Source organism: Camelus dromedarius, chromosome 27, assembly GCF_036321535.1.
Source record: "Camelus dromedarius isolate mCamDro1 chromosome 27, mCamDro1.pat, whole genome shotgun sequence".
Lineage (NCBI taxonomy): Eukaryota > Metazoa > Chordata > Mammalia > Artiodactyla > Camelidae > Camelus > Camelus dromedarius.
In genome coordinates, this window is record NC_087462.1 from 28,702,267 (window position 1) to 28,727,881 (window position 25,615).

The following is a 25,615-nucleotide window of genomic DNA, read 5'->3' on the forward strand; positions in this document are numbered from 1 at the left end:
ACTGAAAAGAAACTTTGTGTTCCCAACAAGCTAGTTGAAGGACGGCTTTCACACACACTTATCTCTCAGAACTGAGCATGTGGAGAGACGTTCGTTCATCTAGCACAAAGGGAACGGGTTGCAGGAGAAACTTTTAGTCTTTTTTTCTCAGTCTGTTTCCTAGTGCCGGTTTGAATTTCCTGCAGTTTTCACTGTAAAAACGAGTTAGAGCTAGTACCTTCCCATATATATGTAAGGAGTGGAGTTTGCCACTGGAAAGAAACTTTGTGTTCCCAACAAGCTAGTTGAAGGACGGCTTTCACACACACTTATCTCTCAGAACTGAGCATGTGGAGAGACGTTCGTTCATCTAGCACAAAGGGAACGGGTTGCAGGAGAAACTTTTACTCTGGTTTCTCAGCCTGTTTCCTAGTGCCGGTTTGAAGTTCCTGCAGTTTTCACTGTAAAACCGAGTTGGAGCTACTCCCTTCCCATATATATGTATGGAGTGGAGTTTGCAACTGAAAAGAATCTTTGTGTTCCCAACAAGCTAGTTGAAGGACGGCTTTCACACACACTTATCTCTCAGAACTGAGCATGTGGAGAGACGTTCGTTCATCTAGCACAAAGGGAACGGGTTGCAGGAGAAACTTTTACTCTTTTTTTCTCAGTCTGTTTCCTAGTGCCGGTTTGAATTTCCTGCAGTTTTCACTGTAAAAACGAGTTAGAGCTAGTACCTTCCCATATATATGTAAGGAGTGGAGTTTGCCACTGAAAAGAAACTTTGTGTCCCCAACAAGCTAGTTGAAGGACGGCTTTCACACACACTTATCTCTCAGAACTGAGCATGTGGAGAGACGTTCGTTCATCTAGCACAAAGGGAACGGGTTGCAGGAGAAACTTTTACTCTGGTTTCTCAGTCTGTTTCCTAGTGCCGGTTTGAAGTTCCTGCAGTTTTCACTGTAAAACCGAGTTGGAGCTAGTCCCTTCCCATATATATGTATGGAGTGGAGTTTGCAACTGAAAAGAATCTTTGTGTTCCCAACAAGCTAGTTGAAGGACGGCTTTCACACACACTTATCTCTCAGAACTGAGCATGTGGAGAGACGTTCGTTCATCTAGCACAAAGGGAACGGGTTGCAGGAGAAACTTTTACTCTGGTTTCTCAGTCTGTTTCCTAGTGCCGGTTTGAAGTTCCTGCAGTTTTCACTGTAAAACCGAGTTGGAGCTAGTCCCTTCCCATATATAAGTATGGAGTGGAGTTTGCAACTGAAAAGAATCTTTGTGTTCCCAACAAGCTAGTTGAAGGACGGCTTTCACACACACTTATCTCTCAGAACTGAGCATGTGGAGAGACGTTCGTTCATCTAGCACAAAGGGAACCGGTTGCAGGAGAAACTTTTACTCTGGTTTCTCAGTCTGTTTCCTAGTGCCGGTTTGAAGTTCCTGCAGTTTTCACTGTAAAACCGAGTTGGAGCTAGTACCTTCCCATATATATGTATGGAGTGGAGTTTGCAACTGAAAAGAAACTTTGTGTTCCCAACAAGCTAGTTGAAGGACGGCTTTCACACACACTTATCTCTCAGAACTGAGCATGTGGAGAGACGTTCGTTCATCTAGCACAAAGGGAACCGGTTGCAGGAGAATCTTTTACTCTGGTTTCTCAGTCTGTTTCCTAGTGCCGGTTTGAAGTTCCTGCAGTTTTCACTGTAAAAACGAATTGGAGCTTGTACCTTCCCATATATATGTATGGAGTGGAGTTTGAAACAGAAAAGAATCTTTGTGTTCCCAACAAGTTAGTTGAAACACGGCTTTCACAGACACTAATCTCTCAGAACTGAGCATGTGGAGAGACGTTCGTTCATCTAGCACAAAGGGAACGGGTTGCAGGAGAAACTTTTACTCTGGTTTCTCAGCCTGTTTCCTAGTGCCGGTTTGAAGTTCCTGCAGTTTTCACTGTAAAACCGAGTTGGAGCTAGTCCCTTCCCATATATATGTATGGAGTGGAGTTTGCAACTGAAAAGAATCTTTGTGTTCCCAACAAGCTAGTTGAAGGACGGCTTTCACACACACTTATCTCTCAGAACTGAGCATGTGGAGAGACGTTCGTTCATCTAGCACAAAGGGAACGGGTTGCAGGAGAAACTTTTACTCTGGTTTCTCAGTCTGTTTCCTAGTGCCGGTTTGAAGTTCCTGCAGTTTTCACTGTAAAACCGAGTTGGAGCTAGTACCTTCCCATATATATGTATGGAGTGGAATTTCCAACTGTAAAGAAACTTTGTGTTCCCAACAAGCTAGTTGAAGGACGGCTTTCATACACACTTATCTCTCAGAACTGAGTATGTTGAGAGACGTTCGTTCATCTAGCACAAAGGGAACGGGTTGCAGGAGAAACTTTTACTCTGGTTTCTCAGTCTGTTTCCTAGTGCCGGTTTGAAGTTCCTGCAGTTTTCACTGTAAAACCGAGTTGGAGCTAGTACCTTCCCATATATATGTAAGGAGTGGAGTTTGCCACTGAAAAGAAACTTTGTGTCCCCAACAAGCTAGTTGAAGGACGGCTTTCACACACACTTATCTCTCAGAACTGAGCATGTGGAGAGACGTTCATTCATCTAGAACAAAGGAAGCGGGTTGCAGGAGAAATTTTACTCTGGTTTCTCAGTCTGTTTCCTAGTGCCGGTTTGAAGTTCCTGCAGTTTTCACTGTAAACCCGAGTTGGAGCTAGTACCTTCCCATATATATGTATGGATTGGAGTTTGCAACTGAAAAGAAATTTTGTGTTCCCAACAAGCTAGTTGAAGGACGGCTTTCACACACACTTATCTCTCAGAACTGAGCATGTGGAGAGACGTTCGTTCATCTAGCACAAAGGGAACAGGTTGCAGGAGAAACTTTTACTCTGGTTTCTCAGTCTGTTTCCTAGTGCCGGTTTGAAGTTCCTGCAGTTTTCACTGTAAAACCGAGTTGGAGCTAGTACCTTCCCATATATATGTATGGAGTGGAGTTTGCAACTGAAAAGAAACTTTGTGTTTCCAACAAGCTAGTTGAAGGACGGCTTTCACACACACTTATCTCTCAGAACTGAGCATGTGGAGAGACGTTCGTTCATCTAGCACAAAGGGAACGGGTTGCAGGAGAAACTTTTACTCTTTTTTTCTCAGTCTGTTTCCTAGTGCCGGTTTGAATTTCCTGCAGTTTTCACTGTAAAAACGAGTTAGAGCTAGTACCTTCCCATATATATGTAAGGAGTGGAGTTTGCCACTGAAAAGAAACTTTGTGTCCCCAACAAGCTAGTTGAAGGACGGCTTTCACACACACTTATCTCTCAGAACTGAGCATGTGGAGAGACGTTCGTTCATCTAGCACAAAGGGAACGGGTTGCAGGAGAAACTTTTACTCTGGTTTCTCAGTCTGTTTCCTAGTGCCGGTTTGAAGTTCCTGCAGTTTTCACTGTAAAACCGAGTTGGAGCTAGTCCCTTCCCATATATATGTATGGAGTGGAGTTTGCAACTGAAAAGAATCTTTGTGTTCCCAACAAGCTAGTTGAAGGACGGCTTTCACACACACTTATCTCTCAGAACTGAGCATGTGGAGAGACGTTCGTTCATCTAGCACAAAGGGAACGGGTTGCAGGAGAAACTTTTACTCTGGTTTCTCAGTCTGTTTCCTAGTGCCGGTTTGAAGTTCCTGCAGTTTTCACTGTAAAACCGAGTTGGAGCTAGTCCCTTCCCATATATAAGTATGGAGTGGAGTTTGCAACTGAAAAGAATCTTTGTGTTCCCAACAAGCTAGTTGAAGGACGGCTTTCACACACACTTATCTCTCAGAACTCAGCATGTGGAGAGACGTTCGTTCATCTAGCACAAAGGGAACGGGTTGCAGGAGAAACTTTTACTCTGGTTTCTCAGTCTGTTTCCTAGTGCCGGTTTGAAGTTCCTGCAGTTTTCACTGTAAAACCGAGTTGGAGCTAGTACCTTCCCATATATATGTATGGAGTGGAATTTCCAACTGTAAAGAAACTTTGTGTTCCCAACAAGCTAGTTGAAGGACGGCTTTCATACACACTTATCTCTCAGAACTGAGTATGTTGAGAGACGTTCGTTCATCTAGCACAAAGGGAACGGGTTGCAGGAGAAACTTTTACTCTGGTTTCTCAGTCTGTTTCCTAGTGCCGGTTTGAAGTTCCTGCAGTTTTCACTGTAAAACCGAGTTGGAGCTAGTACCTTCCCATATATATGTATGGAGTGGAGTTTGCAACTGAAAAGAAAATTTGTGTTCCCAACAAGCTAGTTGAAGGACGGCATTCACACACATTTATCTCTCAAAACTGAACACGTGGAGAGACGTTCGTTCATCTAGCACAAAGTGAACGGATTGCAGGAGAATCTTTTACTCTGGTTTCTCAGTCTGTTTCCTAGTGCCGGTTTGAAGTTCCTGCAGTTTTCACTGTAAAACCGAGTTGGAGCTAGTACCTTCCCATATATATGTATGGAGTGGAATATCCAACTGTAAAGAAACTTTGTGTTCCCAACAAGCTAGTTGAAGGACGGCTTTCATACACACTTATCACTCAGAACTGAGTATGTTGAGAGACTTTCGTTCATCTAGCACAAAGGGAACGGGTTGCAGGAGAAACTTTTACTCTGGTTTCTCAGTCTGTTTCCTAGTGCCGGTTTGAAGTTCCTGCAGTTTTCACTGTAAAACCGAGTTGGAGCTAGTACCTTCCCATATATATGTATGGAGTGGAGTTTGCAACTGAAAAGAAACTTTGTGTTCCCAACAAGCTAGTTGAAGGACGGCTTTCACACACAATTATCTCTCAGAACTGAGCATGTGGAGAGACGTTCGTTCATATAGCACAAAGGGAACGGGTTGCAGGAGAAACTTTTACTCTGGTTTATAAGTCTGTTTCCTAGTGCCGGGTTGAAGTTCCTGCAGTTTTACCTGTAAAACAGAGTTGGGGCTAGTACCTTCCCATATATATGTATGGAGTGGAGTTTGCAACTGAAAAGAAATTTGTGTTCCCAACATGTTAGTTGAAGGACGGCTTTCACAGACACTTATCACTCAGAACTGAGCATGTGGAGAGACGTTCATTCATCTAGAACAAAGGAAGCGGGTTGCAGGAGAAATTTTACTCTGGTTTCTCAGTCTGTTTCCTAGTGCCGGTTTGAAGTTCCTGCAGTTTTCACTGTAAACCCGAGTTGGAGCTAGTACCTTCCCATATATATGTATGGATTGGAGTTTGCAACTGAAAAGAAATTTTGTGTTCCCAACAAGCTAGTTGAAGGACGGCTTTCACACACACTTATCTCTCAGAACTGAGCATGTGGAGAGACGTTCGTTCATCTAGCACAAAGGGAACAGGTTGCAGGAGAAACTTTTACTCTGGTTTCTCAGTCTGTTTCCTAGTGCCGGTTTGAAGTTCCTGCAGTTTTCACTGTAAAACCGAGTTGGAGCTAGTACCTTCCCATATATATGTATGGAGTGGAGTTTGCAACTGAAAAGAAACTTTGTGTTTCCAACAAGCTAGTTGAAGGACGGCTTTCACACACACTTATCTCTCAGAACTGAGCATGTGGAGAGACGTTCGTTCATCTAGCACAAAGGGAACGGGTTGCAGGAGAAACTTTTACTCTTTTTTTCTCAGTCTGTTTCCTAGTGCCGGTTTGAATTTCCTGCAGTTTTCACTGTAAAAACGAGTTAGAGCTAGTACCTTCCCATATATATGTAAGGAGTGGAGTTTGCCACTGAAAAGAAACTTTGTGTCCCCAACAAGCTAGTTGAAGGACGGCTTTCACACACACTTATCTCTCAGAACTGAGCATGTGGAGAGACGTTCGTTCATCTAGCACAAAGGGAACGGGTTGCAGGAGAAACTTTTACTCTGGTTTCTCAGTCTGTTTCCTAGTGCCGGTTTGAAGTTCCTGCAGTTTTCACTGTAAAACCGAGTTGGAGCTAGTCCCTTCCCATATATATGTATGGAGTGGAGTTTGCAACTGAAAAGAATCTTTGTGTTCCCAACAAGCTAGTTGAAGGACGGCTTTCACACACACTTATCTCTCAGAACTGAGCATGTGGAGAGACGTTCGTTCATCTAGCACAAAGGGAACGGGTTGCAGGAGAAACTTTTACTCTGGTTTCTCAGTCTGTTTCCTAGTGCCGGTTTGAAGTTCCTGCAGTTTTCACTGTAAAACCGAGTTGGAGCTAGTCCCTTCCCATATATAAGTATGGAGTGGAGTTTGCAACTGAAAAGAATCTTTGTGTTCCCAACAAGCTAGTTGAAGGACGGCTTTCACACACACTTATCTCTCAGAACTGAGCATGTGGAGAGACGTTCGTTCATCTAGCACAAAGGGAACCGGTTGCAGGAGAAACTTTTACTCTGGTTTCTCAGTCTGTTTCCTAGTGCCGGTTTGAAGTTCCTGCAGTTTTCACTGTAAAACCGAGTTGGAGCTAGTACCTTCCCATATATATGTATGGAGTGGAGTTTGCAACTGAAAAGAAACTTTGTGTTCCCAACAAGCTAGTTGAAGGACGGCTTTCACACACACTTATCTCTCAGAACTGAGCATGTGGAGAGACGTTCGTTCATCTAGCACAAAGGGAACCGGTTGCAGGAGAATCTTTTACTCTGGTTTCTCAGTCTGTTTCCTAGTGCCGGTTTGAAGTTCCTGCAGTTTTCACTGTAAAAACGAATTGGAGCTTGTACCTTCCCATATATATGTATGGAGTGGAGTTTGAAACAGAAAAGAATCTTTGTGTTCCCAACAAGTTAGTTGAAACACGGCTTTCACAGACACTAATCTCTCAGAACTGAGCATGTGGAGAGACGTTCGTTCATCTAGCACAAAGGGAACGGGTTGCAGGAGAAACTTTTACTCTGGTTTCTCAGCCTGTTTCCTAGTGCCGGTTTGAAGTTCCTGCAGTTTTCACTGTAAAACCGAGTTGGAGCTAGTCCCTTCCCATATATATGTATGGAGTGGAGTTTGCAACTGAAAAGAATCTTTGTGTTCCCAACAAGCTAGTTGAAGGACGGCTTTCACACACACTTATCTCTCAGAACTGAGCATGTGGAGAGACGTTCGTTCATCTAGCACAAAGGGAACGGGTTGCAGGAGAAACTTTTACTCTGGTTTCTCAGTCTGTTTCCTAGTGCCGGTTTGAAGTTCCTGCAGTTTTCACTGTAAAACCGAGTTGGAGCTAGTACCTTCCCATATATATGTATGGAGTGGAATTTCCAACTGTAAAGAAACTTTGTGTTCCCAACAAGCTAGTTGAAGGACGGCTTTCATACACACTTATCTCTCAGAACTGAGTATGTTGAGAGACGTTCGTTCATCTAGCACAAAGGGAACGGGTTGCAGGAGAAACTTTTACTCTGGTTTCTCAGTCTGTTTCCTAGTGCCGGTTTGAAGTTCCTGCAGTTTTCACTGTAAAACCGAGTTGGAGCTAGTACCTTCCCATATATATGTAAGGAGTGGAGTTTGCCACTGAAAAGAAACTTTGTGTCCCCAACAAGCTAGTTGAAGGACGGCTTTCACACACACTTATCTCTCAGAACTGAGCATGTGGAGAGACGTTCGTTCATCTAGCACAAAGGGAACGGGTTGCAGGAGAAACTTTTACTCTGGTTTCTCAGTCTGTTTCCTAGTGCCGGTTTGAAGTTCCTGCAGTTTTACCTGTAAAACAGAGTTGGGGCTAGTACCTTCCCATATATATGTATGGAGTGGAGTTTGCAACTGAAAAGAAACTTTGTGTTCCCAACAAGCTAGTTGAAGGACGGCTTTCACACCCACTTATCTCTCAGAACTGAGCATGTGGAGAGAAGTTCGTTCATCTAGCACAAAGAGAACGGGTTGCAGGGGAAACTTTTACTCTGGTTTCTCAGTCTGTATCCAAGTGTCGGTTTGAAATTCCTGCAGTTTTCACTGTAAAACCGAGTTGGAGCTAGTACTCCCCCATATATATGTATGGAGTGGAGTTTGCAACTGAAAAGAAACTTTGTGTTCCCTTCAAACTAGGTGAAGGACGGCTTTCAGACACACTTATCTCTCAGAACTGAGCATGTGGAGAGTCGGTCGTTCATCTAGCACAAAGAGAAAGGCTTGCAGGAGAAACTAATTCTCTGGTTCCTCAGTCTGTTTCCTAGTGCCGGTTTGAAGTTCCTGCAGTTTTCACTGTAAACCCAAGTTGGAGCTAGTACTTCCCCATATATATGTATGGAGTGGTGTTTGCAACTGAAAAGAAACTATGTGTTCCAAACAAGCTAGGTGAAGGACGGGTTTCACACACACTTTTCTCTCAGAACTGAGCATGTGTATAGACTTTCGTTCATCGAGCAGCAAGGGAACAGGTTGCAGGAGAAATTTATCTCTGGTTTCTCAGTTTGTTTCCTAGTGCCGTTTCGAATTTCCTGCAGTTTTAACTTTAAAACAGAGTTGAAGCTAGTAACTCCCCATATATATGTATGGATTGGGGTTTGCACCTTAAAAGAAACTTTGTGTTCCCAAAATGCGAGGTGAAGGACGGCTTTCACACACACTTATCTCTCAGAACTGAACATGTGGATAGACGTTCGTTCATCTAGCACCAAGGGAACGGGTTGCAGGAGAAACTTTTACTCTGGTTTCTCAGTATTTTAGTAGTGCCGGTTTGAATTACCTGCAGTTTTCACTGAAAACCCAAGTTGGAGTTGGTAACTCCCCATATATTTGTATGGAGTGGAGTTTGCACTTTTAAAGAAACTTTGTGTTCCCAAAAAGCTAGGTGAGGGACGGCATTCACACACAATTATCTCTCAGAAATGAGCATGTGGAGAGACGGTCGTTCATCTAGCACAAAGATTACAGGTTGCAGGAGAAACTTTTACTCTGGTTTCTCAGACTCTTTCCTAGTGCCGGTTGGAAGTTCCTGCAGTTTTCACTGAAAAACCGAGTTGGAACTAGTACCTCCCCATATATATGTATGTAGTGGGGTTTGCAACTGAAAAGAAACTTTGTGTTCCCTTCAAGCTAGGTTAAGGACGGCTTTCACACACACTTATCTCTCAGAACTTAGCATGTGGAGAGACGTTCGTTCATCTAGCACCAAGGGAACGGTTTGCAGGAGAAACTTTTACTCTGGTTTCTCAGTATTTTACTAGTGCCGGTTGGAAGTTCCTGCAGTTTTCACTGTAAAACCGAGTTGGAGCTAGTACCTCCCCATATATATGTATGGAGAGGTGTTTGCAACTGAAAAGAAACTTTGTGTTTCCAACACGCAATATTAAGTACGGCATTCACACACACTTATCTCTAACAACTGAGCATGGGGAGAGCCGTTCGTTCATCTAGAACAAAGGGAATTTGTTGCAAGTCTAATTTTTTACTCTGGTTTCTTTCTGTGTATCTTAGAGACGGTATGAACTTCCTGCAATTTTCACTGTAAAACCGAGTTTAAAATTGTACCTCCCTATATATATGTATGGAGTCGAGTTTGCTGCTGAAAAGAAGCTTTGTGTTCCCAACAAGCTAGGTGAAGGAAGGCTTTCACACACACTTATCTCTCAGAACTGAGCATGTGGAGAGACTTTCGTTCACCTAGCACCAAGAGAACGGGTGGCAGGAGAAACTTTTACTCTGGTTTCTCAGTCTGTTTCCTAGTGCCAGTTTGAAGTTCCTGCAGTTTGCACTGTAAAACCGAGTTGGTGTTAGTACTTCCCCAAATATATGTATGGAGTGGAGTTTGCAACTGAAAAGAAACTTTGTGTTCCCTTCAAGCTAGGTGAAGAACGGCTTTCACACACACTTATCTCTCAGAACTTAGCATGTCGAGAAATGATCGTTCATCTAGCACCAAGGGAACGGTTTGCAGGAGAAACTTATACTCTGGTTTCTCAGTCTGTTTCTTAGTGCCGGTTTGAAGTTCCTGCAGATTTCACTGTAAATACGAGTTGTAACTAGTACCTCCCCATATATTTGTATGGAGTGGAGTTTGCAAAAGAAAAGAAAGGGTGTGTTCCCAACAAGCTAGGTGAAGGACGGCTTTCACCCACACTTATCTCTCAGAACTGAGCATGTGAATAGACGTTCGTTCATCTAGCACCATGGGAACGGGTTGCAGGAGAAACTATTACTCTTGTTTCTCAGTCTGTTTCCTAGTGCCGGTTTGAAGTTCCTGCAGTTTTCAATGTAAAACCGAGTTGGAACTAGTACATCCCCATATATATGTATGGAATGGAGTTTGCAACTGAAAAGAAACTTTGTGTTCCCAACAAGCTAGGTGAAGGACGGCTTTCACACCCACTTATCTCTCAGAACTGAGCATGTGGAGAGAAGTTCGTTCATCTAGCACAAAGAGAACGGGTTGCAGGGGAAACTTTTAATCTGGTTTCTCAGTCTGTTTCCTAGTGCCGTTTTGAAGTTCCTGCAGTTTTCTCTGTAAAACAGAGTTGAGCTAGTAACTCCCCATATATATGTATGGAGGGGAGATTGCACCTGAACAGAAACTTTGTGTTCCCTTCAAGCTAGGTGAAGGACGGCTTTCACTCTCACTTATCTCTCAGAACTGAGCATGTGGAGAGATGTTCGTTCATCTGGCACCAAGGGAACGGGTTGCAGGAGGAACTTTTACTCTGGATTCTCAAGCTGTTTCCTAGTGCCGGTTTGAAGTTCCTGCAGTTTTCACTGTAAACCCGAGTTGGTAGAAGTACCTCCCCATATATTTGTATTGAGTGGAGTTTGGAAAAGAAAAGAAAGGGTGTGTTCCCAACAAGCTAGGTGAAGGACGGCTTTCACACACACTTATCTCTCAGAACTGAGCATTTGAATAGACGTTCGTTCATCTAGCACCAAGGGAACGGGTTGCAGGAGAAACTTTTACTCTGGTTTCTGAGTCTGTTTCCTAGTGCCGGTCTGAATTACCTGCAGTTTTCACTGTAAAACCGAGTTGGAGCTAGTAACTCCCCATATATGTATGGAGCGGAGATTGCACCTGAACAGAAACTTTGTGTTCCCAACAAGCTAGGTGAAGGACGGCTTTCACGCACACTTATCTCTCAGAACTGAGCATGTGGAGAGACGTTCATTCATCTAGCACCAAGAGAACGGGTTGCAGGAGAAACTTTTACTCTGCTTTCTCAGTCTGTTTCCTAGTGCCGGTTTGAAGTTCCTGCAGTTTTCAATGTAAAAACGAGTTGGAACTTGTACATCCCCATATATATGTATGGAGTGGAGTTTGCAACTGAAAAGAAACTTTGTGTTCCCAACAAGATAGGTGAAGGACGGCTTTCATACCCACTTATCTCTCACAACTGAGCATGTGGAGAGAAGTTCGTTCATCTAGCACAAAGAGAACGGGTTGCAGGAGAAATTTTTACTCTGGTTTCTCAGTCTGTTTCCTAGTGCCAGTTTGAAGTTCCTGCAGTTTTCACTGTAATTCCGAGGTTTAACTAGTACCTCCCCATATATATGTATGGAGAGGAGTTTGCACCTGAAAAGAAAGTTTGTGGTCCCTTCAAGCTAGGTGAAGGACGGCTTTCACACACACACACACTTATATCTCAGAACTGAGCATGTGGGGAGACGTTCGTTCATCTAGCACCAAGGGAACAGGTTGCAGGAGAAACTATTACTCTGGATTCTCAGTATTTTACTAGTGCCGGTTTGAAGTTCCTGCAGTTTTCACTGTAAACCATATTTGGAGCTAGTAACTCCCCATATATTTGTATGGAGTGGAGTTTGCAACTGAAAAGAAACTTTGTGTTCCCAGCAAGCTAGGTGAAGGACGGCTTTCACACACACTTATCTCTCAGAACTGAGCATGTGAATAGACGTTCTTTCATGTAGCAACAAGGGAACAGGTTGCAGGAGAAACTTTTACTCTGGTTTCTCAGTCTGTTTCCTAGTGCCGGTTTGAAGTTCCTGCAGTTTTCTCTGTAAAACCGAGTTGAGCTAGTAACTCCCCATATATATGTATGGAGGGGAGATTGCACCTGAACAGAAACTTTGTGTTCCCAACAAGCTAGGTGAAGGACTGCTTTCACAAACACTTATCTCTCAGAACTGAGCTTGTGGAGAGATGTTCGTTCATCTAGCACGAAGGGAACAGGTTGCAGGAGAAACTTTTACTCTGGTTTCTCAGTCTGTTTCCTAGTGCCGGTTTGAAGTTCCTGCAGTTTTCTCTGTAAAACCGAGTTGAGCTAGTAACTCCCCATATATATGTATGGAGGGGAGATTGCACCTGAACAGAAACTTTGTGTTCCCAACAATCTAGGTGAAGGACGGCTTTCAGACACACTTATCTCTCAGAACTGAGTATGTGGAGAGTCGGTCGTTCATCTAGCACAAAGAGAAAGGCATGCAGGAGAAACTAATTCTCTGGTTCCTCAGTCTGTTTCCTAGTGCCGGTTTGAAGTTCCTGCAGTTTTCACTGTAAACCCGAGTTGGAAGAAGTACCTCCCCATATATTTGTATGGAGTGGAGTTTGCAAAATAAAAGAAAGGGTGTGTTCCCAACAACCTAGGTGAAGGACGGCTTTCACACACACTTATCTCTCAGAACTGAGCTTTGGGGAGACGTTTGTTCATCTAGCAGCAAGGGAACAGGTTGCAGGAGAAACATTTACTCTGGTTTCTCAGTCTGTTTCCTAGTGCCGGTTTGAATTTCTTGCACTTTCCACTGTAAAACCGAGTTCGAGTTTGTACCTCCCCATATATATGTATGGAGTGGAGTTTGCACCTGAAAAGAAAGTTTGTGTTCCCTTCAAGCTAGGTGAAGGACGGCTTTCACACACACACACACTTATATCTCAGAACTGAGCATGTGGGGAGACGTTCGTTCATCTAGCACCAAGGGAACAGGTTGCAGGAGAAACTATTACTCTGGTTTCTCAGTATTTTACTAGTGCCGGTTTAAAGTTCCTGCAGTTTTCACTGTTAACCATATTTGGAGCTAGTAACTCCCCATATATTTGTATGGAGTGGAGTTTGCAACTGAAAAGAAACTTTGTGTTCCCAACAAGCTAGGTGAAGGACGGCTTTCACACACACTTATCTCTCAGAACTGAGCATGTGAATAGACGTTCTTTCATGTAGCAGCAAGGGAACAGGTTGCAGGAGAAACTTTTACTCTGGTTTCTCAGTCTGTTTCCTAGTGCCGGTTTGAAGTTACTGCAGTTTTCTCTGTAAAACCGAGTTGAGCTAGTAACTCCCCATATATATGTATGGAGGGGAGATTGCACCTGAACAGAAACTTTGTGTTCCCAACAAGCTAGGTGAAGGACGGCTTTCACAAACACTTATCTCTCAGAACTGAGCATGTGGAGAGATGTTCGTTCATCTAGCACGAAGGGAAGGGGTTGCAGGAGAAACTTTTACTCTGCTTTCTCAGTCTGTTTCCTAGTGCCGGTTGGAATTTCCTACAGTTTTCACTGTAACACCGAGTTGGAACTAGTACCTTCACATATATATGTATGGAGTGCAGTTTGCAACTGAAAAGAAACTTTGTGTTTCCAACACGCAATATTAAGTACGGCATTCACACACACTTATCTCTAACAACTGAGCATGGGGAGAGCCGTTCGTTCATCTAGAACAAAGGGAATTTGTTGCAAGTCTAATTTTTTACTCTGGTTTCTTTCTGTGTATCTTAGAGACGGTATGAACTTCCTGCAATTTTCACTGTAAAACCGAGTTTAAACTTGTACCTCCCTATATATATGTATGGAGTCGATTTTGCTGCTGAAAAGAAGCTTTGTGTTCCCAACAAGCTAGGTGAAGGAAGGCTTTCACACACACTTATCTCTCAGAACTGAGCATGTGGAGAGACTTTCGTTCACCTAGCACCAAAGAAACGGGTGGCAGGAGAAACTTTTACTCTGGTTTCTCAGTCTGTTTCCTAGTGCCAGTTTGAAGTTCCTGCAGTTTGCACTGTAAAACCGAGTTGGTGTTAGTACTTCCCCAAATATATGTATGGAGTGGAGTTTGCAACTGAAAAGAAACTTTGTGTTCCCTTCAAGCTAGGTGAAGGACGGCTTTCACACACACTTATCTCTCAGAACTGAGCATGTCGAGGAATGTTCGTTCATCTAGCACCAAGGGAACGGTTTGCAGGAGAAACTTATACTCTGGTTTCTCAGTCTGTTTCCTAGTGCCGGTTGGAAGTTCCTGCATTTTTCACTGTAAAACCGAGTTGGAACTAGTACCACCCCATATATATGTATGTAGTGGGGTTTGTAACTGAAAAGAAACTTTGTGTTCCCTTCAAGCTATTTGAAGTACGACTTTCACACACACATATCTCTCAAAACTGAGCATGTGGAGAAACGGTCGTTCATCTATCACCAAGAGAACAGGTTGCAGGAGAAACTTTTACTCTGGTTTCTCAGTCTGTTTCCTAGTGCCGGTTTGAAGTTCCTGCAGTTTTCACTGTAAATACGAGTTGTAACTAGTACCTCCCCATATATATGTATGGAGTGGAGTTTGCACCTGAAAAGAAAGTTTGTGTTCCCTTCAAGCTAGGTGAAGGACGGCTTTCACACACACACACACTTATATCTCAGAACTGAACATGTGGTGAGACGTTTGTTCATCTAGCAGCAAGGGAACATGTTGCAGGAGAAACTTTTACTCTGGTTTCTCAGTTTGTTTCCTAGTGCCGTTTTGAAGTTCCTGCAGTTTTCACTGTAAAACAGAGTTGGAAGAAGTACCTCCCCATATATTTGTATGGAGTGGAGTTTGCAAAATAAAAGAAAGGGTGTGTTCCCAACAAGCTAGGTGAAGGACGGCTTTCACACACACTTATCTCTCAGAACTGAGCATGTGAATAGACGTTCGTTCATCTAGCACCATGGGAACGGGTTGCAGGAGAAACTATTACTCTGGTTTCTCAGTCTGTTTCCTAGTGCCGGTTTGAAGTTCCTGCAGTTTTCAATGTAAAACCGAGTTGGAACTAGTACATCCCCATATATATGTATGGAGTGGAGTTTGCAACTGAAAAGAAACTTTGTGTTCCCAACAAGCTAGGTGAAGGACGGCTTTCTCACCCACTTATCTCTCAGAACTGAGCATGTGGAGAGAAGTTCGTTCATCTAGCACAAAGAGAACGGGTTGCAGGAGAAACTTTTACTCTGGTTTTTCAGTCTGTATCCTAGTGTCGGTTTGAAATTCCTGCAGTTTTCACTGTAAAACCGAGTTGGAGCTAGTACTTCCCCATATATATGTATGGAGTGGAGTTTGCAACTGAAAAGAAACTTTGTGTTCCCTTCAAACTAGGTGAAGGACGGCTTTCAGACACACTTATCTCTCAGAACTGAGCATGTGGAGAGTCGGTCGTTCATCTAGCACAAAGAGAAAGGCTTGCAGGAGAAACTAAATCTCTGGTTCCTCAGTCTGTTTCCTAGTGCCGGTTTGAAGTTCCTGCAGTTTTCACTGTAAACCCAATTGGAAGAAGTACCTCCCCATATATTTGTATGGAGTGGAGTTTGCAAAAGAAAAGAAAGGGTGTGTTCCCAACAACCTAGGTGAAAGACGGCTTTCACTCACACTTATCTCTCAGAACTGAGCATGTGAATAGACGTTCGTTCATCTCTCACCAAGGGAACGGGTTGCAAGAGAAACTTCTACTCTGGTTTCTCAGTCTGTTTCCTAGTGCCGGTTTGAAGTTCCTGCAGTTTTCTCTGTAAAACCGTGTTGAGCTAGTAACTCCCCATATATATGTATGGAGGGGAGATTGCACCTGAACAGAAACTTTGTGTTCCCAACAAGCTAGGTGAAGGACGGCTTTCACAAACACTTATCTCTCAGAACTGAGCATGTGGAGAGATGTTCGTTCATCTAGCACGAAGGGAAGGGGTTGCAGGAGAAACTTTTATTCTGCTTTCTCAGTCTGTTTCCTAGTGCCGGTTGGAATTTCCTACAGTTTTCACTGTAACACCGAGTTGGAACTAGTACCTCCACATATATGTATGGAGTGGAATTTGCAACTGAAAAGAAACTTTGTGTTCCCAACAAGCTAGGTGAAGGACGGCTTTCACACACACTTATCTCTCAGAACTGAGCATGTGGGGAGACGTTTGTTCATCTAGCAGCAAGGGAACAGGTTGCAGGAGAAACTTTTACTCTGGTTTCTCAGTCTGTTTCCTAGTGCCGGTTTGAAGTTCCTGCACTTTCCACTGTAAAACCGAGTTCGAGCTTGTACCTCCCCATATATATGTATGGAGTGGAGTTTGCACCTGAAAAGAAAGTTTGTGTTCCCTTCAAGCTAGGTGAAGGACGGCTTTCACACACACACACACTTATATCTCAGAACTGAGCATGTGGGGAGACGTTCGTTCATCTAGCACCAAGGGAACAGGTTGAAGGAGAAACTATTACTCTGGATTCTCAGTATTTTACTAGTGCCGGTTTGAAGTTCCTGCAGTTTTCACTGTAAACCATATTTGGAGCTAGTAACTCCCCATATATTTGTATGGAGTGGAGTTTGCAACTGAAAAGAAACTTTGTGTTCCCAGCAAGCTAGGTGAAGGACGGCTTTCACACACACTTATCTCTCAGAACTGAGCATGTGAATAGACGTTCTTTCATGTAGCAGCAAGGGAACAGGTTGCAGGAGAAACTTTTACTCTGGTTTCTCAGTCTGTTTCCTAGTGCCGGTTTGAAGTTCCTGCAGTTTTCTCGGTAAAACCGGGTTGAGCTAGTAACTCCCCATATATATGTATGGAGGGGAGATTGCACCTGAACAGAAACTTTGTGTTCCCAACAAGCTAGGTGAAGGACGGCTTTCACAAACACTTATCTCTCAGAACTGAGCATGTGGAGAGATGTTCGTTCATCTAGCACGAAGGGAAGGGGTTGTAGGAGAAACTTTTACTCTGCTTTCTCAGTCTGTTTCCTAGTGCCGGTTGGAATTTCCTACAGTTTTCACTGTAACACCGGGTTGGAACTAGTACCTCCACATATATATGTATGGAGTGGAGTTTGCAACTGAAAAGAAACTTTGTGTTCCATTCAAGCTAGGTGAAGGACGGCTTTCACACACACTTATCTCTCAGAACTGAGCATGTGGAGAGACGTTCGTTCATCTAGCACAAAGGGAACGGGTTGCAGGGGAAACTTTTACTCTGGTTTCTCAGTCTGTTTCCTAGTGCCGGTTGGAAGTTCCTGCAGTTTTCACTGTAAAACCGAGTTGGAGCTAGTACCTCCCCATATATATGTATGGAGAGGTGTTTGCAACTGAAAAGAAACTTTGTGTTTCCAACACGCAATATTAAGTACGGCATTCACACACACTTATCTCTAACAACTGAGCATGGGGAGAGCCGTTCGTTCATCTAGAACAAAGGGAATTTGTTGCAAGTCTAATTTTTTACTCTGGATTCTTTCTGTGTATCTTAGAGACGGTATGAACTTCCTGCAATTTTCACTGTAAAACCGAGTTTAAACTTGTACCTCCCTATATATATGTATGGAGTCGATTTTGCTGCTGAAAAGAAGCTTTGTGTTCCCAACAAGCTAGGTGAAGGAAGGCTTTCACACACACTTAACTCTCAGAACTGAGCATGTGGAGAGACTTTCGTTCACCTAGCACCAAGAGAACGGGTGGCAGGAGAAACTTTTACTCTGGTTTCTCAGTCTGTTTCCTAGTGCCAGTTTGAAGTTCCTGCAGTTTTCACTGTAAATCCGAGTTTTAACTAGTACCTCCCCATATATATGTATGGAGAGGAGTTTGCAAGTGAAAAGAAACTTTGTGTTCCAAACAAGCTATGTGAAGGACGGCTTTCACACACACACACACTCTTATCTCTCAGAACTGAGCATGTGGAGAGATGTTCGTTCATCTAGCACCAAGGGAACGGGTTGCAGGAGAAACTTATACTCTGGATTCTCAGTCTGTTTCCTAGTGCCGGTTGGAATTTCCTGCAGGTTTCACTGTAAAACCGAGTTGGAACTAGTACCTCCCCATATATATGTATGTAGTGGAGTTTGCAACTGAAAAGAAACTTTGTGTTCCCTTCAAGCTATTTGAAGTACGGCTTTCACACACACTTATCTCTCAGAACTGAGCATGTGGAGAGACGGTCGTTCATCTAGCACAAAGAGAACGGGTTGAAGGAGAAACTTTTACTCTGTTTTCTCAGTCTGTTTCCTAGTGCCGTTTTGAAGTTCCTGCAGTTTTCACTGTAAAACCGAGTTGGAAGAAGTACCTTCCCATATATTTGTATGGAGTGGAGTTTGCAAAAAAAAGAAAGGGTGTGTTCCCAACAAGCTAGGAGAAGGACGGCTTTCACACACACTTATCTCTCAGAACTGAACATGTGAATACGTTCGTTCATCTAGCACCATGGGAACGGGTTGCAGGAGAAAATATTACTCTGGTTTCTCAGTCTGTTTCCTAGAGCCGGTTTGAAATTCCAGCCGTTTTCACTGTATAACCGAGTTGAGCTAGTAACTCCCCATATATATGTATGGAAGGGAGATTGCACCTGAACAGAAACTTTGTGTTCCCAACAAGCTAGGTGAAGGACGGCTTTCACAAACACTTATCTCTCAAATCTGAGCATGTGGAGAGATGTTCGTTCATCTAGCACGAAGGGAAGGTGTTGCAGGAGAAACTTTTACTCTGCTTTCTCAGTCTGTTTCCTAGTGCCGGTTGGAATTTCCTCCAGTTTTCACTGTAACACCGAGTTGGAACTAGTACCTCCACATATATATATATGGAGTGGAATTTGCAACTGAAATAAAATTTGTGTTCCCTTCAAGCTAGGTGAAGGACGGCTTTCACACACACTTATCTCTCAGAACTGAGCATGTGGGGAGACGTTTGTTCATCTAGTAGCAAGGGAACAGGTTGCAGGAGAAACTTTTACTCTGGTTTCTCAGTCTGTTTCCTAGTGCCGGTTAGAAGTTCCTGCACTTTCCACTGTAAAACCGAGTTCGAGCTTGTACCTCCCCGTATATATCTATGGAGTGGAGTTTGCACCAGAAAAGAAAGTTTGTGTTCCCTTCAAGCTAGGTGAAGGACGGCTTTCACACACACACACACTTATATCTCAGAACTGAGCATGTGGGGAGACGTTCGTTCATCTAGCACCAAGGGAACAGGTTGCAGGAGAAACTATTACTCTGGATTCTCAGTATTTTACTAGTGCCGGTTTGAAGTTCCTGCAGTTTTCACTGTAAACCATATTTGGAGCTAGTAACTCCCCATATATTTGTATGGAGTGGAGTTTGCAACTGAAAAGAAACTTTGTGTTCCCAACAAGCTAGGTGAAGGACGGCTTTCACACACACTTATCTCTCAGAACTGAGCATGTGAATAGACGTTCTTTCATGTAGCAGCAAGGGAACAGGTTGCAGGAGAAACTTTTACTCTGGTTTCTCATTCTGTTTCCTAGTGCCGGTTTGAAGTTCCTGCAGTTTTCTCTGTAAAACCGAGTTGAGCTAGTAACTCCCCATATATATGTATGGAGAGGTGTTTGCAACTGAAAAGAAACTTTGTGTTTCCAACACGCAATGTTAAGTACGGCATTCACACACACTTATCTCTAAAAACTGAGCATGGGGAGAGCCGTTCATTCATCTAGAACTAAGGGAATTTGTTGCAAGTCTAATTTTTTACTCTGGCTTCTTTCTGTGTATTTTAGAGACGGTATGAACTTCCTGCAATTTTCACTGTAAAACCGAGTTTAAACTTGTACCTCCCTATATATATGTATGGAGTCGAGTTTGCTGCTGAAAAGAAGCTTTGTGTTCCCAACAAGCTAGGTGAAAGAAGGCTTTCACACACACTTATCTCTCAGAAATGAGCATGTTGAGAGACTTTCGTTCATCTAGCACAAAGGAACGGGTTGCAGGAGAAACTTTTACTCTGGTTTCAAGGTCTGTTTCCTAGTGCCGGTTGGAAGTTCCTGCAGTTTTCACTGTAAAACCGAGTTGGAACTAGTACCTCCCCATGTATATTTATGTAGTGGGGATTGCAACTGAAAAGAACTTTGTGTTCCCTTGAAGCTAGGTGAAGGTCGGCTTTCACACACACTTATCTCTCAGAACTGAGCATTTGGTGAGACGTTCGTTCATCTAGCACCAAGGGAACGGCTTGCAGGAAAAACTTTTACTCTGCTTTCTCAGTGTGTTTCCTAGTGCCGGTTTGAAGTTCCTGCAGTTTTCACTGTAAAACCGAGTTGGAACTTGTACCTCCCCATATATATATATGGAGAGGTGTTTGCAACTGAAAAGAAACTATGTGTTCCTAACAAGCTAGGTGAAGGACGGATTTCACACACACTTTTCTCTCAGAACTGAGCATGTGTATAGACGTTCGTTCATCGAGCAGCAAGGGAACAGGTTGCAGGAGAAATTTTTCTCTGGTTTCTCAGTTTGTTTCCTAGTGCCGGTTCGAATTTCCTGCAGTTTTCACTTTAAAACAGGGTTGAAGCTAGTAACTCCCCATATATATGTATGGATTGGGGTTTGCACCTGAAAAGAAACTTTGTGTTCCCAAAAAGCGAGGTGAAGGACGGCTTTCACACACACTTTTCTCTCAGAACTGAACATGTGGATAGACGTTCGTTCATCTAGCACCAAGGGAACGGGTTGCAGGAGAAACTTTTACTCTGGTTTCTCAGTATTTTACTAGTGCCGGTTTGAAGTACCTGCAGTTTTCACTGAAAACCCAAGTTGGAGCTAGTAACTCCCCATATATTTGTATGGAGTGGAGTTTGCACTTTAAAAGAAACTTTGTGTTCCCAACAAGCTAGGTGAAGGACGGCTTTCACACACACTTATCTATCAGAAATGAGCATGTGGAGAGACGGTCGTTCATCTAGCACAAAGATTACAGGTTGCAGGAGAAACTTTTACTCTGGATTCTCAGACTGTTTCCTAGTGCCGGTTTGAAGTTCCTGCAGTTTTCACTGTAAAACCGAGTTGGAAAAAGTACCTCCCCATATATTTGTATGGAGTGGAGTTTGCAAAAGAAAAGAAAGGGTGTGTTCCCAACAAGCTAGGTGAAGGATGGCTTTCACACACACTTATCTCTCAGAACTGAGCATGTGAATAGACTTTCGTTCATCTAGCACCAAGGGAACGGGTTGCAGGAGAAACTTTTACCCTGGTTTCTCAGTCTATTTCCTAGTGCCAGATTGAAGTTCCGGCAGTTTTCACTGTAAAAAGAGTTCGAGCTTGTACCTCCTCATATATATGTATGGAGTGGAGTTTCAACTGAAAAGAAACTTTTTTTCCCAAGAAGCTAGGTGAAGGACAGCATTCACACACACTTATCTCTCAGAACTGAGCATGTGGATAGACTTTAGTTCATCTAGCACCAAGGGAACGGGTTGCAGGAGAGACTTACACACTGGTTTCTCAGTCTGTTTCCTAGTGCCGGTTGGAAGTTCCTGCATTTCTCACTGTAAAACCGAGTTGGAACTAGTACCTCCCCATATATATGTATGTAGTGGGGTTTGCAACTGAAAAGAAACTTTGTGTTCCCTTCAAGCTAGGTTAAGGACGGCTTTCACACACACTTATCTCTCAGAACTTAGCATGTGGAGAGACGTTCGTTCATCTAGCACCAAGGGAACGGTTTGCAGGAGAAACTTTTACTCTGGTTTCTCAGTATTTTACTAGTGCCGTTTTGAAGTTCCTGCAGTTTTCACTGTAAAACCGAGTTGGAGTTAGTACTTCCCCATATATTTGTATGGAGTGGAGTTTGCAACTGAAAAGAAACTTTGTGTTCCCTTCAAGCTAGGTGAAGTACGGCTTTCTCTCTCACTTATCTCTCAGAACTGAGCATGTGGAGAGATGTTCGTTCATCTAGCACCAAGGGAACGGGTTGCAGGAGAAACATTTACTGTGGATTCTCAGGCTGTTTCCTAGTGCCGGTTTGAAATTCCTGCAGTTTTCACTGTAAAACCGAGTTGGAGCTAGTACTTCCCCATATATATGTATCGAGTGGAGTTTGCACCTGAAAAGAAAGTTTGTGTTCTCTTCAAGCTAGGTGAAGGACGGCTTTCACACACACACACACTTATATCTCAGAACTGAGCATGTGGGGAGACGTTTGTTCATCTAGCAGCAAGGGAACAGGTTGCAGGAGAAACTTTTACTCTGGTTTCTCAGTTTGTTTCCTAGTGCCGTTTTGAAGTCCCTGCAGTTTTCACTGTAAAACCGAGTTGGAAGAAGTACCTCCCCATATATTTGTATGGAGTGGAGTTTGCAAAAGAAAAGAAAGGGTGTGTTCCCAACAAGCTAGGTGAAGGACGGCTTTCACACACACACACACTTATATCTCAGAACTGAGCATGTGGGGAGACGTTCGTTCATCTAGCAGCAAGAAAACAGGTTGCAGGAGAAACTATTACTCTGGTTTCTTAGTCTGTTTCCTAGTGCCGGTTTGAAGTTCCTGCAGTTTTCACTGTAAATACGAGTTGTAACTAGTACCTCCCCATATATATGTATGGAGTGGGGTTTGCACCTGAAAAGAAAGTTTGTGTTCCCTTCAAGCTAGGTGAAGGACGGCTTTCACACACACACACACACTTATCTCTCAGAACTGAGCATGTGGGGAGACGTTTGTTCATCTAGCAGCAAGGGAACAGGTTGCAGGACAAACTTTTACTCTGGTTTCTCAGTCTGTTTCCTAGTGCCGTTTTGAAGTTCCTGCACTTTCCACTGTAAAACCGAGTTCGAGCTTGTACCTCCCCATATATATGTATGGAGTGGATTTTGCACCTGAAAAGATTTTTTGTGTTCCAAACAAGCTAGGTTAAGGACAGCTTTCACACACACTTATCTCTCAGAACAGAGCATGTGGATAGACGTTCGTTCATGTAGCACCAAGGGAACAGGTTGCAGGAGAAACTTTTACTCTGATTTCTCAGTATTTTACTAGTGCCGGTTTGAAGTTCCTGCAGTTTTCACTGAAAACCCGCGTTGGAGCTAGTAACTCCCCATATATTTGTATGGAGTGGAGTTTGCAGCTTAAAAGAATCTTTGTGTTCCCAACAAGATAGGTGAAGGACGGCTTTCACACACAATTATCTCTCAGAACTGATCATGTGAATAGACGTTCTTTCATGTATCACCATGGGAACAGGTTGCAGGAGAAACTTTTACTCTGGTTTCTCAGTCTGTTTCCTAGTGCCGTTTTGAAGTTCCTGCACTTTCCACTGTAAAACCGAGTTCGAGCTTGTACCTCCCCATATATATGTATGGAGTGGATTTTGCACCTGAAAAGATTTTTTGTGTTCCCAACAAGCTAGGTTAAGGACAGCTTTCACACACACTTATCTCTCAGAACAGAGCATGTGGATAGACGTTCGTTCATCTAGCACCAAGGGAACAGGTTGCAGGAGAAACTTTTACTCTGATTTCTCAGTATTTTACTAGTGCCGGTTTGAAGTTCCTGCAGTTTTCACTGAAAACCCGCGTTGGAGCTAGTAACTCCCCATATATTTGTATGGAGTGGAGTTTGCAACTGAAAAGAAACTTTGTGTTCCCTTCAAGCTAGGTGAAGGACGGCTTTCACTCTCACTTATCTCTCAGAAGTGAGCATGTGGAGAGATGTTCGTTCATCTGGCACCAAGGGAACGGGTTGCAGGAGAAACTTTTACTCTGGATTCTCAGGCTGTTTCCTAGTGCCGGTTTGAAGTTCCTGCAGTTTTCACTGTAAACCCGAGTTGGTAGAAGTACCTCCCCATATATTTGTATTGAGTGGAGTTTGCAAAAGAAAAGAAAGGGTGTGTTCCCAACAAGCTAGGTGAAGGACGGCTTTCACACACACTTATCTCTCAGAACTGAGCATGTGAATAGACGTTCGTTCATCTAGCACCAAGGGAACGGGTTGCAGGAGAAACTTTTACTCTGGTTTCTCAGTATTTTACTAGTGCCGGTTTGAAGTACCTGCAGTTTTCACTGAAAACCCAAGTTGGAGCTAGTAACTCCCCATATATTTGTATGGAGTGGAGTTTGCACTTTAAAAGAAACTTTGTGTTCCCAACAAGCTAGGTGAAGGACGGCTTTCACACACACTTATCTCTCGGAAATGAGCATGTGGAGAGACGGTCGTTCATCTAGCACAAAGATTACAGGTCGCAGGAGAAACTTTTACTCTGGATTCTCAGACTGTTTCCTAGTCCCGGTTTGAAGTTCCTGCAGTTTTCACTGTAAAACCGAGTTGGAAAAAGTACCTCCCCATATATTTGTTTGGAGTGGAGTTTGCAAAATAAAAGAAAGGGTGTGTTCCCAACAAGCTAGGTGAAGGACGGCTTTCACACACACTTATCTCTCAGAACTGAGCATGTGAATAGACGTTCGTTCATCTAGCACCAAGGGAACGGGTTGCAGGAGAAACTTTTACCCTGGTTTCTCAGTCTATTTCCTAGTGCCAGATTGAAGTTCCGGCAGTTTTCACTGTAAAAAGAGTTCTAGCTTGTACCTCCCCATATATATGTATGGAGTGGAGTTTCAACTGAAAAGAAACTTTTTTTCCCAAGAAGCTAGGTGAAGGACAGCATTCACACACACTTATCTCTCAGAACTGAGCATGTGGATAGACTTTAGTTCATCTAGCACCAAGGGAACGGGTTGCAGGAGAGACTTATACACTGGTTTCTCAGTCTGTTTCCTAGTGCCGGTTGGAAGTTCCTGCAATTCTCACTGTAAAACCGAGTTGGAACTAGTACTTCCCCATATATATGTATGTAGTGGGGTTTGCAACTGAAAAGAAACTTTGTGTTCCCTTCAAGCTAGGTTAAGGACGGCTTTCACACACACTTATCTCTCAGAACTTAGCATGTGGAGAGACGTTCGTTCATCTAGCACCAAGGGAACGGTTTGCAGGAGAAACTTTTTCTCTGGTTTCTCAGTATTTTACTAGTGCCGTTTTGAAGTTCCTGCAGTTTTCACTGTAAAACCGATTTGGAGTTAGTACTTCCCCATATATTTGTATGGAGTGGAGTTTGCAACTGAAAAGAAACTTTGTGTTCCCTTCAAGCTAGGTGAAGGACGGCTTTCACTCTCACTTATCTCTCAGAACTGAGCATGTGGAGAGATGTTCGTTCATCTAGCACCAAGGGAACGGGTTGCAGGAGAAACATTTACTCTGGAATCTCAGGCTGTTTCCTAGTGCCGGTTTGAAGTTCCTGCAGTTTTCACTGTAAACCCGAGTTGGTAGAAGTACCTCCCCATATATTTGTATTGAGTGGAGTTTGCAAAAGAAAAGAAAGGTTGTGTTCCCTACAAGCTAGGTGAAGGACGGCTTTCACACACACACACACTTATATCTCAGAACTGAGCATGTGGGGAGACGTTCGTTCATGTAGCAGCAAGAAAACAGGTTGCAGGAGAAACTATTACTCTGGTTTCTTAGTCTGTTTCCTAGGGCCGGTTTGAAGTTCCTGCAGTTTTCACTGTAAATTCCAGTTGTAACTAGTACCTCCCCATATATATGTATGGAGTGGGGTTTGCACCTGAAAAGAAAGTTTGTGTTCCCTTCAAGCTAGGTGAAGGACGGCTTTCACACACACACACACACTTATCTCTCAGAACTGAGCATGTGGGGAGACGTTTGTTCATCTAGCAGCAGGGGAACAGGTTGCAGGACAAACTTTTACTCTGATTTCTCAGTATTTTACTAGTGCCGGTTTGAAGTTCCTG